Source organism: Mauremys mutica, chromosome 5 (assembly GCF_020497125.1).
Source record: "Mauremys mutica isolate MM-2020 ecotype Southern chromosome 5, ASM2049712v1, whole genome shotgun sequence".
Classification (NCBI taxonomy): Eukaryota; Metazoa; Chordata; order Testudines; family Geoemydidae; genus Mauremys; species Mauremys mutica.
The window spans coordinates 93,091,608-93,112,509 of NC_059076.1; the positions used below are offsets into that span (position 1 = coordinate 93,091,608).

Consider the following 20,902-nt stretch of genomic DNA (forward strand, 5'->3'; position numbering starts at 1 on the left):
CACATACTTTCTTGTGAACTTGGGCAAGTCATTTAACCCCTTCTGTGCCTCAGTTTTCCTATCTGTAAAATGGGACTATGCTACTTCTCTACCTCACAGGCTTGTTGTGAGGATAAATACATTAAAGACTATGAGACACTTAGCTTCAATGGTGATGGGGGGAGGTTGTATATGTCCCTAAAGTAGATAGAATATAGCATCAAAACTTTTGTATTGGTTTATTTTTGTAGGATGTGGGGTTTTTTAAAACTAAACTGTGCACGGAGAGCTCATTGGCACATTTTAAAGAACACAAATAAAAGAACAAATGAATACAAATAAAACTTACCTACAGATAGATCCCTAGAGATATGTAGTCCAGGCAAAAATGCTGCTTCAGGGTCTTGCTTTCTCTATGTGTGGTAGTTTTTGAGGATAGTAGGAGAAGGCTGTTGGGGGGAGGGGCAGCTGCTATATTCTGCATGAAGTGTTTTTCCTGCTGCTTTCAAAATTCATGTTCTTTGTCAGGCCCTGAATTAGCAGTCCATCCCTGTAAACCAAGCATCTAGACATGTGCTTAAGCATGTGCTCAACATTAAGTTTTTACGGTTAAGTGCTTTGTGGAATAAGAGTGGATTTAAGAAGGTGGTTAAATCTGACTCTTTAAAACTCCAGTCTTGCACACACTGCAATCAAAGGCAAAAATTCCTTTGTCCTCAATGGTGCAGGACAGGGCCCTATATTTTCAAACCCACAGTGTGCATACTGGTGATAATGCATCTTGTGTGCACAGATGTCAACATGTGGAAAATCTAGTGTGTCATCAGCTGGACTTCCATTGGCTTTCTCCACATCCGTCCTTTCAGATGTCTGCTCATTCATTTTCTAACTCTCACCATTTATTTGTCACAAGAAGAACTTATTCATTGGCTGTTCATTTGTTTGATTTATTTTTTCACCAATTTGAAAAACCTGGAAAGCCACCGTTCCTGAGCTTCTCTCTGTCAGGCAAATCCAACTGCCAGCTGTGGTGTTGTGGCCCCTCAGACTATCCTGGCATAGTAGCAGAGAGTTAGTCAGGAAAAACATGGCTTTACAAGGGTGTAGCATGCCACATACTGTGTGTTCTCGGTCTGCCCCCAATTTCTGCTGTAAACCCACCTCACAACAGCACTCTTGTGGAAATGTTGCATGTGTCTTTTGCTGGGCTGTACTGCAGCATATCCATGAATAGGAACATACTACTTAGGGTGGTTACACCCATGCAATGTGTATGTGGTCAGTTTTAGGTATAAGTAAATACAAGTAGCTCCCCATATGGCATATAAAGCTTGTGCTTCCCTATGTAATCGGGTTGTTAAAAATGTAGATATAGGGGGCCAAATTGTGCAGTTCTTACCTAGACCTTATTCAGGCAATATATCCTCTGGCCTGAGTAAAGATGGGATAATGACTACATAGTTACTTATGGCCAGATGTTGCACTCAGCTGTACACGAATTAATTCCAGTGGATGAGTTCCCCTTACATACAGTTGGGAAAGAATGTTGCCCTAAGTATTTCTTTTCTTCTGATAATGAACAGAGAACTATAAAAAGGTGAAGAATTTTTAATGTGTATAATTAGTGAAAGAGAAAATCTTCAACTATATTAGTACGAAAAGGGAAGGATTTTTTTAGATTTTTTTTTACGTCCTCTTTTGGATTTTTTGTTTTGTTTTTTTGGTAACAGCAGAGCTCAATATCTAATCTTTTACAGTCTACATAATCGCTATTTCCTGTATTATGAAATGCTGGAAGCAGCTCTGAACTGCAACTGCACTGTAGTGGAAACAAAGCTGCCTTCTGTGAGATAAGATGTAGCAAAACAGCGCCCTCTTTTGTCCATTACATGTTGTTCTGCTGCCTGTCCCAACCATAAGAGTATTTGGGTTAAAAAATAGAACAAAATTGACATTAAGTTGCATCAGATTGAAGTTTATAGTGTTCTGCTTTGACTCAGTTTGATTTAAATGTCTGAAACCCTGATAAAATAGTTTTATGAACATGAATATTATGCATAAATTTTAAGACAAGGCAACTATTTTTTTGTTAAAGCACTAAAATATTGATTCTGAAACCTATTCTTTAATGATAGCGATAAACTATTAAGGAAAACATATCATCAATTTGGGTTACCAGAAAGACTAATATATATACCGGTATTAGTCTCTCTCTCTCTCTAAATAAAATAAAATTGTAAAAATGAAAATCTTACTAATCTTCACTTTCCAAAGGCAAACTGGGCTAAATGTCTTCCCGGGTGTAACTCCATAGATGTCAAGAAGTTTTACTGAAGATGAATTGAGACCTATATGTTTTCATAGAATCATAGAAATGTAGGGATGGATGGGAACTTAAGAAGTCATCAAGTCTGGTCCCCTGCACTGTGGCACGACCAGGTAACGGTAGACCATCCCTGACAGGTGTTTGTCCAAACTGTTTTTGAAAACTTCCAGTGATGGGGATTCAACAACCTCCCTTGGAAGTCTATTCCAGAGTTTAACTACCCTTATACGGTAGTTATAAAGTTTCCCCCCTCTCCCCAATATCTAACTTAAGTCTCCCTTGCTGCATATTAAGCCCATTACTTCTTGTCCTAACTTCAGTGGACATGAAGAACAATTGATCCGTCCTCTTTAATAACAGCCCTTAACATATTTGAAGACTATCAGATTCTCCCCCCTCCCCCCTCTTTTCTCCAGACTAAACATGCCCAGTTTTTTTAGCCTTTCCTCATAGGTCAGTTTTTCTAAATCTTTGATTTTTTTTATTGCACTTCTCTAGACTCTGTCCTGTTTGTCCACATCTTTCCTAAAGTGTGGTGTCGAGAATTGGACACAGTACTCCAACTGAGGCTCCACAAGTGTTGAGTAGAGTGGGACAATTACCTCTCTTGTCTTACATATGACACCCCTGTTAGTACACCCCAGGGTGATATTAGCCTTTTTCACTACTGCATCACATTGCTGACTCTCGTACAATTGGTGATCCACCATAACCCCCAGATTGTTTTCAGCAGTACTATCACCTAGCCAGTTAGTCCCTATTTTATAATTATGCCTTTGATTTTTTTTCTTTGTAAATGACAACTTTCACTTGTCTTGATTGAATTTCATCTTGTTGAATTCAACCAATTCTTTGATTTGTCAACGTCTTTTTTTAATTCTAATCTTGTACTCCACAGTGCTTGCAGAGGATACCAGCTGGGAGGGTTTGCAAATTTTATAAGCATACTCTCTATTCCATTATCTAAGTCATTAATGAAAATATTGAATAACACCAGACTCAAGACTGAATCCTGTGGGACCCGACTAGAAACACCCTCCCAGTTTGACAGTGAACCATTGAGTACGGCCTTTCAACCAGTTGTGCACCCACCTTATAGTAATTTCATCATTCTAGACCACATTTCCCTAGTTTGTTTATGAGAATGTTGTGGGTGATTTGTCAAAAGCCTTACTAAAATCAAGATGTATCACATCTACTGCTTCTTCCCCCCCACCCAGGGCCAGCTTTAGGAAGTGTGGGGCCCAATTCGAACAGTTTCGACGGGGCCCCGGCAGGGATGACTTAAAAAAAAATGTAAAAAAACACGTGGGGCTTGTACTCACCGGGTGGTGCTCCGAGTCTTTGGCGGCACTTCAGTGGCGGGTCCTTCACTCGCTCCAGGTCTTCAGCGGCACTGAAGGACCCGCCGCCCAAGTGCCACCGAAGACCCGGAGCGAGCGAAGGACCTACCGCCAAAGTTCCACTGGAGCAGGGCCGGCTCCAGGCACCAGCACGCCAAGCACGTGCTTGGGGCGGCAAGCCACGGGGGTGCTCTGCCGGTCGCCACGAGGGCGGCCGCAGACCTCCCGCAGGCGTGCCGCCGAATTCGCGGGACCGGGGACCTCCCGCAGGCAAGCTGCCGAAGGCAGCCTGCCTGCCGTGCTTGGGGCGGCAAAATGCAGCCTGGTAACTTCAGTCCTGTTGTACACAGATGTTGATAAGCAGTGTTATGTTGGCATATATCACTGTCATATGTCTTAGGCGCGGGGCCCGATTGGGGGAATTGGTGGAATAGGCCTAAAGCCTGCCCTGCCCCCACCCCCAAATCCACTAGGCCAGTGACCCTGTCAAAGAAGAAAATTAGGTTGGATTGGCATGAGTTGTTTTTGACAAATCCAATCTAGCTATTTCTTGTCACCCTATTATCCTCTGGGTGCTTGCAAATTGATTATTTCATAATTTGTTGTAGTGTCTTTCAAGGTATCTATAATTCCCTGGGTCCTCTTTGTTCCATTTTTTAAAAATAGGTACCATGTTTGCCTTTCTCCAGTCTTCTGGGACCTCACCTCTCCTCCCAGAGTTCTCAAAGATAACTGCTAAAGGTTTTGAGATTGCTTCAGCTAGTTCTTTAAGTATCCTAGGATGACTTTCATCATGCCCTGCTGACTTGAATACATCTAATCTAAGTATTCTTCAATTTATTTCCCTGTTTTGGCTTATATATCTTCCCCCTTGTTGTTAATATTGTATTGAGCATCTGCTCACCATCAACCTTTTTTTAGTGAATACTGAAGCAAAATAGGCATTAAATACTTCAGTCTTCTTGATGTCATCTGTTATTAGCTCTCCTTCCCCACTAAATAGAGGACCTACACTTTCCTTTGACTTTCTCTTGCTCCTAATGAATTTAAAGAGCCTCTTCTTATTGCCTTTTATGCCCCTTTCCTGGTGTAATTCATTTTGAGCCTTAGCCTTTCTGATTTTGTTCCTACATGTTTGTGCTATTCTTCTGTATTCCTCCTTAGCAATTTGTCCATGTTTCCACTTTTGTGGAAACCTTTTTCCACAAATAAAAAAAATCAAATCCTTTTTGATTTCCAGGTAATTAAAGAGCTACTGATGGAGACATATTGGCCTCTTAGTATTCTTCCTATCTTTCCTTTGCATTGGGATAGCTTGCAATTATGCTTTTAATATTTCCTTGAGAAACTGCCTGAATTCCTTTTTCTTTTAGATTTTTTTCCCATGCAACTTTATATTGTCAGTTCTGAGTTTAAAGTCTGCATTTTTGAAGTCCATTGTCCTTGTTCTGCTGCTCTCACTCCTTCCTTTCCTTAGAATCTTGCAATCTATCACTTCATGATCACTTTTACCCAAATTGCCTTCCACCTACCAATTCATTACCAATTCATCTGTGTTGATCAGAATCAAGTCTAAAATGGCTACCCAGCTGGTTACTTCTTCCACTTTCTGAAACAAAAAGTTGTCCCCAATATATTCCAAGAATTTACTGGAAAGTTTGTGTTTTCCTGTATTACTTTTCCAACAGATGTCTGGGTATTTAAAGTCCCCCATACTACCAGGTTTTGTGTTTTGGATATTTCTGATATGTCAGTGGCTAATTACTGTCTAGATCTAGTAACTAATAATTGGTAATACATTACTGTTTTCTAAGTATTTTCACAACCTGCACACATCATGATATGATTCTCTGGACAGAAATGAGATACAGCACAAAAGGCTCCACTTGGTTTGTGACATATCTTGTAAAATCAAGCAGCAAAGAATCCTGTGGCACCTTATAGACTAACAGACGGTTTGCAGCATGAGCTTTCGTGGGTGAATACCCACTTCTTCGGATGCAAGAAGGATGTCTTGCATCCGAAGAAGTGGGTATTCACCCACGAAAGCTCATGCTGCAAACAGTCTGTTAGTCTATAAGGTGCCACAGGATTCTTTGCTGCTTCTACAGAACCAGACTAACACGGCTACCCCTCTGATACTTGTAAAATCAAGTTACTATAGTTCCTTGCTTAGTTTTCCAGTTGGAAGTATGCATTTAATAGCAAAATGCCTACACTCAGAGGGCATTTAATGATACATCTAAACTGTAAATGTTTCTTGGGTATTTTTATCTTGTGAAATATTTTCATTCTAGATTTATGATGTTCTGAATAATTGTATAACCAGTTTCATAATTTTACTTGTTTTTTTTATTGTTTTGAGAACATCATTTGAAGTTACTGCTTTCAAAGGTAAACAAACAATCCCATTAATTTTTGAATATGGAATGCTATACTGCCACTTAATAGCATAGTGTCTACTAAAGCTTTGCAGAAAAAGATATTTCTGGTTTTGTTCAGAAGTCACACAAGACAAGTGATTTTGTTGATTGCATGTCTAATATAACGAGATAAAACAATCATAATAGTGCAGCCTGGTAACTTCAGTCCTGTTGTACACAGATGTTGATAAGCAGTGTTATGTTGGCATGTATCACTGTCATATGTCAAAGTACAAGGGTCAATTTATCACTAAAATGTCTTTAAAAATCCACGTGGTGCTGTCCTAGCATTCCCTGTAGGGTTTTCTCTGATTTCCTTCTCTTGAGTATGCGGTTACACTTGTGATGGCATTGGCAGATTTCAGCCAGATCTCAGATTGTTAAATCTTATCAATGGTGGGGGTACAGCCCTTGCGAAAGAATTGGATAATTGTGAAGACCATTAACTGGGTATCTAGTACTCAAGATAAATGATGTTGCCTTTGAGGTCTGAGATCGGGATTAATTAAAGAAGGAAAACAGAACTGTCTCACAGTTTGTGTTTGGTTGTTTTTGTTAAGTTTTTCTCAGGCAACAATATTTAGCTTAAATCTTAAGGTAAAATCTCAAACCACACTTATTTAAATACATAACATTTCCAGCAATTTCAAATCCCCCATTAACTAAATAATGAGACCATATGTGTGTGTGTGTGTACACACTTCATTTATCAGCTTCAATGTATAATCATAGCTTCTGGAAGGGTATCTACATTGGCTGTTTAAAAGTTATATGGTACATTCTATTGCCTTTTCTAAAATTCCTGTTATGGAAGCTGGGTCAGAACTAAAAGCTCTTCCATTAATAAATGTATTCTTGTACCCAGTGGCCAACTGTACACCTTATAAGGAACTCACCTTCTTATATGTCAGTAAGAGTTAGCAAAACAGACACTCCTAGATCTCTCTAGTCACATTAAAAAGGAAAGCTACTCTAATCTTAAAATGAAAAGGAGTGGAGTTTTAAAACTTCTTAGTAGTCATCCCACTGCTATAGGTTCCCAGATGCTTAATTTGATCTTTACTTATTAAACCTTAAAACTGTCTACTCTTAAATATGGGCCATAGATGTACAGCATACTAAGCAATAAACGAGAGAAAACAGTCAAGTAGTTAACTGCGTTAGCCCCTATAAGGATGACGAGAGACTTCAATTGAAATGGGACGTTTTCCCTTCCCGTGGTGATAGTCCGCGCTGCTGCAAATTGTCACAGACACCGGGGTAGTTAGGTAAGACACAAGCTTTTTGATTGAAGATATCTGTCTTCTCCTTTCATCCCCTGCCATCCTCCCTTGGCCATTGTTCGACCACATTTCAATCACCAGCAGTCCCAGCAGGGCATGGCTGCCACATGGCTGCTAATAGTCTCCCAAATGCAGCGTCCCAGGGGAGTGGGGGGTTTCATCCAGGAAGCTCAATTTTACTTCAACAAATTACCGTATTTATCTAGAAACTGACACCTAGCACATTTGGGTCTTCCCTGCTGGACGGCAGGCTACTGTTTTGTACCAGCTTTAACACTCTTGTGTCCTGCTGATAAATAAAGTCAAAATTAATAAAACTAAAACAGATGCCTATTTTTTAAAAAGGACACTTGTTTAGCTGACCTTCCCACAGAAATACAAGAATCTGCCAGACTTAACTACTGATTCTTAGCTGGCATCTGAATACTTGTACTCCTGAGTTCTAAATATTTCTTTATTCATTGCAATATCCATGAACTGCTATAGATGCAAATGAAAGGTACAAAGTTGTAGTGTCCCTGTAAAACAGCCTTACACACTGCAAAATTTTACATTCTAACTCACTGGACTCCTTTCTGAATAACTAACAGCAATTCACTCTATCTGACAAACCAGATTTTCTAGTCTGGCTTTAAACATGTCAGCATACAGAAAAGTGAGAAAATGATTACATAAGGTGTGACTCCAAATCCACTCAGGACCTGGCTCATGTATTTTCCTCAATGCCTCACCAGTCTCTGTTTTCAGCATTTAAAGTTTCCAAAGCATTGCACGTGTAACAATTATGGTGTTGGGTTCAGATTGTTTGTCTTTCATCTTAAATAATTTAAACTAAAGAAACAGAGGGGACTGTGGTCAAAGCTGTTGGGTTTTGTACTAGTGGTGAGCCAGACTGAAAACAATCCATGATATGATGGTTGTGAAATCTGAGGAAAGCCAGTCCGAGACTTTGAAGGCTATAATCCATATCATAAAACACATTACATATTAGGCAAACTCTGTGGTCTCTGATGAAAAGCCAGTCAGAATGCTGGTACAATAATGGGCAATGGCACACAGCAAGATTAGTCAGTGAACACTAAGTAACTGGGCCATATGCTTTACAAGGAATGTTGATAGGTCTGTCAACTCTGTTTGTCATCACCTCCATCCTTCATTTCACTTACAAAAAACAACCTCTGAAATGTTTCGTATCTTCTTTTGAGCCACTATAGTTTCTTGTTTCATCCTGTTCTTGTCTGCCTGAAACTCCCTGGTCACAATTCTTCAATGCTTTCCTGTTGGTTTTATATAATGTTGCGAAAAGGACCATTTTTAACTTTCTACAGCATTGCACTGTGGTGCACTGTCCTTAATAATCAGTCAGCAAGCAAGTCACCTGCTGCTGACATCTGAAGCTAGAAGCTTAGAAATGATGGTACAATAAAGCATGTAAGCCAATAAACCAACACTTGATTTGTCTTGCCCCTCTGCTTCCTGCTACATCCAACCCCATTTTCATTCCCAGACTGAAAGCAACCTTAATTTCCTCAAGCATTTCCACAACAATGTCACATTAGTTCCAGGTATAAACTAGGTTCTGCGGTAGTTGCCATTCCACAGCTGTCCAACGGAATTGAGGAGCAAAGAGCTTTGTATATTTCAGGGAACTCCTGGATACATGGTTGAAAATATATTTTAAGATGACTTGTCTCCTGGGCTGTGTCTGCACTGGCAAAAATGGTACATATTTCACCATCCATGCAGCTCCAGCCATGAAGCTGTGTGAAGACAGGACTCTGACAAGCTCAGGTGTTTTTTACAATCCCATCATCTACTGTTTGGCAATGATTATCTTATTGCTGATAAAATCACTTTTCCAAAGAAAAAGTCATGAAGTCGACCATAGGGTGATTATTTTATGTGGCTATGAGGGAAAGTGGGGAATTCACAAAATTCTTTAAGCTCTGTAAAAGAGTGTTTATACTCTCCACTAACAGCGAGCTATGTTGCCTTCCTTCCCATTGCCAGCCTGGCAGGGTAAGAAGTTGGTTCTGCCCAGTGTTAGCTATCATACTTTCAGAGGTTGATATAGACTGCAGTGGCTCAGATTCTTTGCTGCACTGCACCTATTTTGTGCCTGTTTACCACCACTTTGTGCAGCTCAACCTGGCACATCTGCAGTTTGAAGGATTCCTTTGTTCAGGAGAGTCCTTCAGTGGTGTAGAGCCATCCTAGCAGCTCCTACACTGTTTCCCCATGTCCCACTCACCCCAGTTTCCAGAGTATAGGTGTGGCCATGGGAAGGGGAGTGTAATTGTGGCATTGCTGCTATTGGAATAACCTTTTAAAGGCTATTGTTAGCAAGTCCTCAGGCTGCCCCACTTAACACTGGAGACTGGATTGGTGCCTAAACAGACCTGGGGTTTAAAGCCATCTTTTCTCCTTTTTGTGCTGTGAGCCATGTGAAGTGCATGGCCCAGGATCTGGCCCAGTATGCTCATCCACTGCTCAGGATTTGTTTTCCCACCCGTTCCTTCTAAGATCATGCATTCCAAGGTATTATCTTACTTTGTAGAGTTGTGTAAAGCAATACAGATCTGTGTATGAGCTCTTTAAGAGCTGTGTCGTGCCTTCTTAGCACAAGGCAATGACAGCTCTTATGAAATATTTGAATGTACTAATGGAAAATATAATCCTGCCAGAAGCTGGGAATGGGCAACAGGGGATGGATCATTTGATGATTATCTGTTCTGTTCATTTCTTCTGGGGCACCTGGCATTGGCCACTGTCGGAAGATAGGATACTGGGCTAGATGGACCCTCGGTCTGATCCAGTATGGCCTTTCTTATGTTCTTATGATGCTTTCATCTTTAAAGATGCTCAAGTCTCCGAATCTGTTTCCACTTTTTCCTGTTCTCTTCCTAACCCAAACACATGTACTTGGTTTGACATACAGTATAGTCATTTGTGACCATAGTAACACTGTATGAAAGGCAAATAACTATTGGTCTGGTGGGTTACATGGAAAGTTGATAAAACTGTGGTAATAGTTATGAGAAATAACCTGTGTATAGAGTTAGAATAGTACTAGAGCATTAGGGAAGAACTGTGCCCAGTCTTGAGTGACTGCCCTGACTGTGCCTTAAAGGCATACATTTGCATGATTCACAAGGTGTATTTAAATAATGGATCTGTGAATATTGAAGTTACATTATTTACTTGTTTAATTGTGCAACTTAAAATGTGTATTCATAGCTGTGCAATGATTACTTACAAACAGAGCATTAAATCTGTATTTGAAATTGTAATATTATCTTACTAGTCTTGGGGAAAATACTCTGCTATTGGGCCAGAACAGCACAGAGATTATATTAAAAATACTCTTTTTATACTGTTGCAAAACTTCCACATTCATAAAATGCACTCATTTTGTGGAATAAGATTTTTTTTCCTTCTGTGACATTTCATGACTGTAATATTATAACTTAGATAGTTTTGTAATGTCAAGAGTCACATGTCAGCACTATATGATGTCTGATATGTAAGAGCAGAGTCACAGCTAGATCAATTGCTTTGACATAACAGTTAGCCCTCTCTGACATGTGCTTCTGGGAGCACTGAAAATATAATCTGCTTTATCACATCAAGGTTCAGAGGCTCTGCACTTCAATGCATCCATTTTCTGGAGTGACTTTGTAAAGTGAGGCTTTGCTAGGCTACTGAAAGCAAGCTGGTAAACATGCACGAGCCTGATCTTAGTTCCAGAACATACAGAGAGGGGCAGGTGTAGTCTGAGAGTGGCAATTGGGGTGGGGGGAGAGAGAGAGAGAGAGAAACCTGTCCAAGTGGAAGAAACTGCCTGTGAGGAAAATGGACAATAAAATAGCCGAAGAAACAAAGTCCTTTCCTGGAAAAAGTGGAACTGAGTTTATTCCACAGATGATACACTGAGTGGGTCAGGGCTGCCCAGAGGATTGAGGGGGTCTGGGGCAAAGCAATTTTGGGGGCCCCTTCCATAAAAAAAAGTTGCAATACTATAGAATACTATATTCTTGTGGGGGCCCCTGTGGGGCTCGGGGCCTGGGGCAAATTGCCCCACTTGCGCCCCACCCCCCTGGGCGGCCCTGGAGGGGGGCCTGAAGCATCAGAAGAAAGGAGAAAAGAGACATAGGCCACATCTTATGCTCAGCATAGAGTTTGATTTATTGAAACAAAAAACTGTATATCATGAGGTAAATCTTTAGATTCTGTATGTGCATAAAATTGCATGCTTTGCAGGAGCAGCCATTGAGCATATGCTTTTAATAGTCCAGCACATGCCTGATTATAAACATTAGCGTTTGCACCAGCAAAGTGCAGGCACATGCAAGCATGAGCTGAACTTTGTGCACACACAAGTAGAGTCCTCAAAGAGGCTCTTGAAAATTTACTCCTCTATATTTTTATCTTGGCACTAGGGGTGTGGGGGGGAGCATTAAATCTATAAGCACCATTACCATTCTGTTGCAATAGGGATATATTCTTTATGAACACGTATAATAGGTATGATATATGCTTTGTTTTTATTGCGGCTATTTGTTTGCTGGCATTTTAGTAATTCTGTGAAACAAGCCACTTTAAACCTTCAAACTTCAGCAGATAAGCTTCCTGCTGATTGCTGGCTGAGCTCACACTATAGCACTTATTTGGTGTCAGCAATGTACATTTTATACCTCCATTTGTCACAGAGGGAGACAGCAAGCATCAGTAGGGAATGAGTGGGACTGGCTGGGAAATAGGTGGCAGGACTGCTGCAGCTACTAAATCTGGGGATCCTGATGGCTCAGTTTCCATTAACCGAAAGCTTTTGCCCCCACAAACTTTGTTGCCGTTGTCCCTGCATGGTGCTGAAACAAGGGATAAGGAGAACAATCTGGCTCTTCATGTGCCAAGATTCAGATACCTTAGCCTGGACCAATAAGGAATTGTACTACTGTTCAGAATGAGCAACAATGCAAGTAGTGTTTCTCAGCAACAATGATGCCATCCAGAAACGTTTAAAAATAAGACAAATGTGAAGTGAGACTACATTCCAGCATACCACGAAATACTTTGGGTCAGTGACTTCCAAACTTTTTCAGGAAAATGAATCGAATCATGCCCTCCTTCAGCCTTACCATGCGTTGTTAAAGATCTGCCTATCTTAATTTATACATCTTCTCCCCATGCTCCCTGGCTGCTCCTGTGTCCCTCCCCACTTTGGGAAATGTTGCTGTAGGTGAACTGTCAGTGGAGCTGAGGACTAAAGGAGACTGCCTGGGTACAGAGAAATAAAGGAGTGTCACATTGCCAAAACTGCACTGAAAGGAGATTCCCAGCAGTGAGTGAACTGGCCTGTAACGGCCTCAACCCCTAGGGCTATATGGATTCTTTTTTCTCTTCCATGTTGACTTAACTTTGAAAGAATCCCATCTTGACCACAGTTGAGCATCCCTGTGGAGTTTTCTCATCATTAGCGTTGTCTTACCAATTAAAGAGCTTTGACAAGCTTAATTCCTTTTGCTGCATTCGTTAAGGGTCTTTTTACCGATTGGGAATGGTTCCTATCCGTACCAGTCCATTGTTTGGCGAACCGATCGTGATGATTTGGGGGTTTTAGGTGTATGTGGAAAGTTGTCTCTTCCTAATCCAGAGCCTCCATGTGACAGTGTATAGATTCTGAGAGTGAGGTGAGAAGCAAATTAGCTCTAATTGCACCTTCACCATTGAAGAACTACAGATTATTACTTCGTAATCATCTTGACTTGCATCAGAAATGACAGCCATGGGCTTGCTTTCTTCACATTGTCGTTAACATTCTGTCAGGGTGTGCTGCGTGGAAACAAGGCTTCCTAAATAGTAGGCAAACTATGACAAGGAGCAACTAATTCCTCTTAATTTCTGTGAGGGAAAGCACTTGGCTTGGAATGCTGATTGGAGGTCACTTTCAACATATATCTAATTCAGTTTGTTTGTATGTGACAAATGTAGCTTTGCTTTAATTTTAGCCTGTTTGTTTACTTGACAAAGAAGTGGGCTCTGGATTTTACAGAAGAAAGAAAACTCTCCTTCTCTTGAGAACTGATGTTTGTTCATCTCTGCCCCTTATATACATTTTTCTGATTACACCCTCAACTTGTAACATACCACATCTCATCCCCAGTCCAGGCCTCAGCAAACCGTCTCCCACCATCAGCCTTGCACCCCACCTTGCACCCCAGTTATTCTCCCTGTCTGACCTCTGCCCTGTATCCTGGTAAGTTTCCAAGTCATGGGTGGAGAGAGGGAGGGATGATACAGAAGTCATTCTTCCTTCTGATTTTGCCCAAAATCTGCAAAGGCTGCTATGCAGGCCTTACGCAGCAGGAGCAACATATACACAAAGATTTGTGCTTCCTGAAAGAATAACCTAGTTAAGATTTAGGCAAGAATAGTAGTATAAATTAAGGCTGCTTTTACACTGTTCCATGTATCAGTTTGTATAGCAGGTGATGTAATATCAATTTTTGGCATATAAACTAGAAATCAAAGGAGAAGATAAAGGATTTGGGAACTGAGAGACAGCAAGTCTGTGTGTACCTGAGACCTTCAATTATGTTGTAATCTAAACCACAGCTTTTGTCAATCACCTTACTGCTTTCAGTGTGTATTGAGCGCTTTATTCCTGCTTGGCTGTAAATCAGCCCTGTGCAATAACTAACTGCAAGAAAGTTTTTACCCAAAAGGAAACTGACCACTCTGAAGTGGACTGCAAATAGCAATCAGAGAAGGCTTGATACTAAAACATTAGTAATGGAATTTGACATGTTTGAGCTATCTGGACGCATTGACCTGTTTGTGATGTTGAGAGTCCAGAAGACTGGAAAAGGGCAAATATAGTGCCCATCTATAAAAAGGGAAATAAAAACAACCCAGGAAACTACAGACCAGTTCATTTAACTTCTGTGGCAGGGAAGATAATGGAGCAAGTAATTAAGGAAATAATCTGCAAACACTTGGAAGGTGATAAGGTGATAGAGAATAGCCAGCATGGAACAAATCATGTCAAACCAATCTGATAGCTTTCTTTGATAGGATAACGAGTCTTGTGGATAAGGGAGAAGCGGTGGATGTGGTATACCTAGACTTTAGTAAGGCATTTGATACGGTCTCACATGATATTCTTATCAATAAACTAGGCAAATACAACTTAGATGGGACTACTATAAGGTGGGTGCATAACTGGCTGGATAACCGTACTCAGAGAGTAGTTATTAATGGTTCCCAATCCTGCTGGAAAGGTATAACAAGTGGGGTTCCGCAGGGGTCTGTTTTGGGACCGGTTCTGTTCAATATCTTCATCAACGACTTAGATATTGGCATAGAAAGTACGCTTATTAAGTTTGCAGATGATACCAAACTGGGAGGGATTGCAATTGCTTTGGAGGATAGGGTCATAATTCAAAATGATCTGGACAAATTGGAGAAATGGTCTGAGGTAAACAGGATGAAGTTTATTAAAGACAAATGCAAAGTGCTCCACTTAGGAAGGAACAATCAATTTCACACATACAGAATGGGAAGAGACTGTCTAGGAAGGAGTATGGCAGAAAGGGATCTAGGGGTTATAGTGGACTGTAGTGAGCTGGTGTGACTCCCCGCCACCCCGGAGGGGGAAGAGCCCGTCCGGAGGCCGGAGTGGGCGGAGCTAGGGAGCCCTGAGCCCGCCCCTCAGAGGGTCAGGCGACGACCCGGAAGTATAAAGGCTCGCCCTCAGAGCTCAGTAAGGCCAGCCGCTGGAAAGACCAGACGTCTCCGGCCTGGCCCGCGACTGGGAAAACCCCGCAGCCCAAGACGGCCGCCAGGACTGGCTGGGCCTGCCCTGCGCCCACTACCCGGAGGAGCTGCCAGGCCTGCCGACCGCCCACTGCCCCGAAGAACCCATGGTCCTGGACCCCCCAGAGGACAACACCTGGACCCAGGTACGACCAGAGGGGGAGTCTGGAAGTAGCCCGGGGGCAGCCGACCCTAGTCTGGCTGCAGCACTGCCAGAGCCCATGTCGGTGTGTTGCGGCCAGGATCCCCACTGACTAAGCAACGGGTCTTCTGCCGCTGCTAGTGCCCCGGGCTGGGACGCAGTGCAGTGGGAGGGCCTGCGTCCCCATTGCCACCCAATTCATGGGTGGCAGTCTCCTCCTCCTCCAGGCCTGAGGAGGCTTGGCCCTATTGTTACTGCTCAGCCCTACCTGAGGGCCTGAGCCCTGACTCATTGTTGCCCCGCCCTGACCCAGGACCTGGGCTCCTCACTGTTTGTACTGCTACCACTCAGCCCTGCCTGACGGCCTGAGCCCTGACTGTTTGTACTGCTACCACTCAGCCCTGAGCCTGGGCTCACAGTGTTTGTTCCAGTTACCGCAAGGGCTGCCGAAGGAGACCCCGTGGACAGACTAATTCCCCCCGAACGACAACTGTGTGTAGTGAGCTGATGTGGCTCCCTGCCGCCTGGAGGGGATTGATCTCCTGATAACCCTTGTACATGGACCACAAGCTAAATATGAGTCAACAGTGTGATGCTGTTGCAAAAAAAGCAAACGTGATTCTGGGATGCATTAACAGGTGTGTTGTGAGCAAGACATGAGAAGTAATTCTTCCATTCTACTCTGCGCTGGTTAGGCCTCAACTGGAATATTGTGTCCAGTTCTGGGCACCGCATTTCAAGAACGATGTGGAGAAATTAGAGAGGGTCCAGAGAAGAGCAACAAGAATGATTAAAGGTCTAGAGAACATGACCTATGAAGGAAGGCTGAGAGAATTGAGTTTGTTTAGTTTGGAAAAGAGAAGACTGAGAGGGGACATGCTAGCAGTTTTCAGATCTAAAAGGGTGTCATAAGGAGAAGGGAGAAAACTTGTTCATCTTAGCCTCTAAGGATAGAACAAGTAGCAATGGGCTTAAACTGCAGCAAGGGAGGTTTAGGTTGGACATTAGGAAAAAGTTCCCGTCAGGGTGGTTAAACACTAGAATAAACTGCCTAGGGAGGTTGCGGAATCTCCATCTCTGGAGATATTTAAGAGTAGGTTAGATAAATGTCTATCCGGGATGGTCTAGACAGTATTTGGTCCTGCCATGAGGGCAGGGGACTGGACTCGATGACCTCTCGAGGTCCCTTCCAGCCCTACAATCTATGAATCTATGAATCTCTTAGTAATTCTAATTGACAGGCTGCTGCATTATTAACAGTTTGTTCATCTAGAGGAAAGTCTTCAAATATATATTAATTTTGTAATATGGTCCTATGCTGCCATAATAGCTTTGATGTACACACCTTTCTCCCCAAGAAGTCAATTTTATCTTTATAGACATCATGCGCAGAATGAAACAGTACATTGAAAATATTTTTAATAGGGCTGTTGATTAATCACAGTTAACTCACACACGATTTACTCAAAAAAATTAATCGCCATTAAAAATATTAATCTTGATTAATCACAGTTTTAATCACACTGTTAAACAATAGAATACCAATTGAAATGTATTAAATATTTTGGATGTTTTTCTGCATTTTCATTAATATTGATTTCAATTACAAAACAGAATACAAAGTGTATATTATTTTTGATTAAACATATTTGCACTGTAAAAATGATAAACAAAACAAATATTTTTTAATTTGCCTCATACTAGTTACTGTAGTGCAATCTTTGTTGTGAAAGTGCAACTTACAAATATAGATTTTTTTTGTTGTTGTTACATAACTGCACTCAGAAACAATGTCACCAGAAAGTGAGAACAGGCATTTGCATGGCACTCTTGTAGCCGGCATTGCAAGGTATTTACATGCCAGATATGCTAAAAATTCATATGCCCCTTCATGCTTCAGGCACCATTCCAGAGGACATGCTTCCATGCTGATGACACTTGTTTAAAAAAAAAAGCGTTAATTAAATTTGTGACAGAACTCCTTGGGGGAGAATTGTATGTTCCCTGCTCTGTTTTACATACATTCTGCTGTATATTTCATGTTATAGCAGTCTCAGATGATGACCCAGCACATGTCGTTCATTTTAAGAACACTTTCACTGCAGATTTCACAAAACGCGAAGAAGGTACTGTGATGGGTTGGATCACAGAAACCCCCTTGGGGCTGCCAACTGATGTTCCAAGACTACTTCTGCCCCAGCTTTCCTGCCCTGGTAGCTTGGGACTTCAGTGCCCTGCCTGGTTTGAGCCAGACCCACTAGCCTTCTGCAAACCCAGACCCAGGTCTGAACCACATCCCCTAACAGCTGTAGGCTTAATTGAAAGCAGCTTAAGAAGCATTCCTGTGTTTAACACTCAGATGCCCAACTCACAATGGGATCCAAACCCCAAATAAATCCGTTTTACCCTGTATAAAGTTTATACAGGGTAAACTCATAAATTGTTCACCCTCTATAACACTGATAGAGAGAGATGCACAGCTGGTCCCCCCCCCCCCAGGTATTAACTGATACTCTGGGTTAATTAATAAGTAAAAAACAATTTTATTAAATACAGAAAGTAGGATTTAAGTGGTTTCAAGTAGTAACAGACAGAACAAAGTGAATTACCAAGTAAAATAAAATAAAACATGCAAGTCTAAGCCTAATGCAGTAATAAAACTGAATACAGATAAAATCTCACACTCAGAGATGTTTCAATAAGTTTCTTTCACAGACGGGATGCCTTCCTAGTCTTGGCACAATCCTTTTCCCTGGTACAACCCTTGTTCCAGCTCAGGTGGTAGCTAGGGGATTTCTTTTGACTGCAGCCCCCTTTGTTCTGTTCCATGCCCTTATATGGCATTGACACAAGGCGGGAATGTTTTGTCTCTCTGGGTCCCCCCACCCCTAAATGGAAAAGCCCCAGGTTTAAGATGGATTTCAGTACCAGGTGACATGGTCACATGTCCTGTGAGACCCCAAGCCTTCATTCCTCCCAGCCTGACTCACAGGAAGGCCTGCCTGCAAACAGAGCCATCCACAGTCAATTGTCCTGGTTGATGGGAGCCATCAAGATTCCAAACCACCATTAACAGCCCACACTTTGCATAATTACAATAGGCCCTCAGAGTTATATTTTATATTTCTAATTTCAGATACAAGAGTGATACATTTATACAAATAGCATAACCACACTCAGTAGATTATAAGCTTTGTAATGATACCTTACAAGAGACCTTTTGGTGAAGCATATTTTAGTTGCATTAGCATACTTTAGTTGCATTAGCATAACTCATCAGCATACTTTCATAAAATAATATAGAGTGCAACGTCACAGGTACCAATGTGAGATTTCTAAAGATAGTTATAGCACTCGACCCAAGGTTTAAGAACTTGAAGTGCCTTCCAAAATCTGAGAGGGGCAGGATGTGGAGCATGCTTTCAGAAGTCTTAAATGAGCAATATTTCAACGCAGAAACTACAGAACCCAAACTACCAAAAAAGAAAATCAACCTTCAGTTGGTGGCATCTGACTCAGATGATAAAAATGAACATGCATCTGGGTGCATTGCTTTGGATTATTATCAAGCTAAACCTGCCATTTGCATGGACGCATGTCCTCTGGAATGGTGGTTGAAGCATGAAGGGACATATGAATCCTTAGTGCATCTGGCTAGTAAATATCTTGTGACGCCGACTACAATAGTGCCATGCAAATGCCTGTTCTCACTTTTCAGGTGACATTGTAAACAAGAAGCAGGCAGCATTATCTCTGCAAATGTAAACAAACTTGTTGGTCTGAGTGATTGGATGAACAAGAAGTAAGACTGAGTGGACTTGTAGCGCTAAAGTTTTACATTGTTTTGTTTTTGAGTGCAGTCATGTAACAAAAAAACCTACATTTGTAAGTTGTAATTTCATAATAAAGAGATTGCACTACAGTACTTGTATTGGGTGAATTGAAAAATTCTATTTCTTTTGATTTTTACAGTGCAAATACTTGTAATCAAAAATAAATATAAGTGAGCAGGTACACTTTGTATTCTGTGTTGTAATTGAAATCAATCTATTTGAAAACATTCAAATATTTAAATAAATGGTATTTTATTCCTGTTTAACAGTGTGATTAATCACGTGATTAATCCAGATTATTTTTTTAATCGCTTGACAGCCCTAGTTTTTAAGGATCTAAAAGATTTACAACAAAAGTATAGTGACCTACAATAGAGCTGGTAATTCTTACTGCTGGAGTAGCTTATCTGCTCATCTTGGCCTTAGACAATGGTTGATCTGAGATGGGACTGGCCACTTCTATACCTCACTTCTCTTGTGGACCCTGCAGTTTCTGAAAAACTTCAGTTTTCATTTTCAAACTGACAGATGTTTCTCACTCTGATTGTGAAACAAGCTTCAGAGTATGAATGGATACAGTGTTATTTCCAACTGACTGTTGACAGGTAGCCTGAAAGAGTAATTTTGAGATGTAGGAACCACCACCATCACCTGAATGGTGCGGTAACATTGCAGCCTAACTAAACATCAACATTATAAGTTGTTTCTCTGTTTATAATTTTAAACATTCATGTTTAGCTACACTGGTATTGTGAACAGCTTGATTCTGTGGGTGGAGCTTGAGCAGTCCACCACTCTTCCCTCCACCTGACCTTTGGTTTTAGGAAAAAGTAAACTTCCACTGTAGATAAATTACTTCCAGAATGCTGATATTAACAATAACATCATGGGTCAGATTTTGAAAGTTAGGTGCAGTTGTGGTCATACATTTGTGTACTTCTGACTTATTAGTTGATCAGTGTATGTAAATCAGGCATTTGCACATGCACTTAGCCATTTAGGTGTCTAATTGGCCACCTTTGTTCACAAATACCAAATATGCACATGTAGGTTAATAAATAACAAGTTAGTAATGTGCAAATGTGTATCTATAGTTATGCACAACTCACTTAAAAATTCTGCCCTATATTTCTTTTTCTTCCTAATTACAGTTAAAAGAGCATCAAAGCATAATGTTCCTTATGCAAAATTGTGCTTGATCAGAATACCTTTGAATGCTTTGAGACTGGTTTTCACAAGTGTATTCCAAACTGAGTTCATTTGGAAAGGTCATATCACATGGCAGTACAGTAGTAGCTGAGTGCCTCACAGTCTTTAGTGTATTTATTGTCCCAAGAGGAAATAGTAATATCCCCATTTTACAGATGAGTAACTGAGGCACAAAAAGACCAAGTGATTTGCCGAAGGTCTCACAGGAAGTCTGCTGTGGAGCAGGGACTTGAACCCGCATCTCTCACGTCCTAGATTAGTGCCCTGATCACTGGACCAGTCTTTCTATTATCATGAAACCTCTCCGAACTCTATGTGAAGGTGTGTGAAACTGAATCTTACCTGTGAGTTTGCAAAGAGATTTGACCATGGGAATACCAGTACCATTCTGTCTATGAATTCTTCCAAGGTTTGGGGCCTGCAGCTCATTGTGAACAGTTGCTGTCCAAATATATATGAAGACATTTTTAAAAAGTCACTCTTTCAAGCCAAACTCAGAAGGGATTGTATAGCTATAAGAAAAAGAACCTATGTAGGAATACAACTATC

The 20,902-nt window shown here is 41.2% G+C and overlaps 1 protein-coding gene across 1 annotated transcript in view; it reads left to right on the forward strand.

Moving 5' to 3' along the window:
- The first annotated feature begins 15,268 nt into the window (after window positions 1-15,268).
- Window positions 15,269-20,902, forward strand: part of LNX1 (ligand of numb-protein X 1) — a 287,249-nt gene continuing 281,615 nt past the window's right edge. The window contains exon 1 of the mRNA XM_045018143.1: window positions 15,269-15,315. The gene's annotated coding sequence lies outside the window, so the exon portion shown is untranslated. The remainder of the gene's footprint in view (window positions 15,316-20,902) is intronic.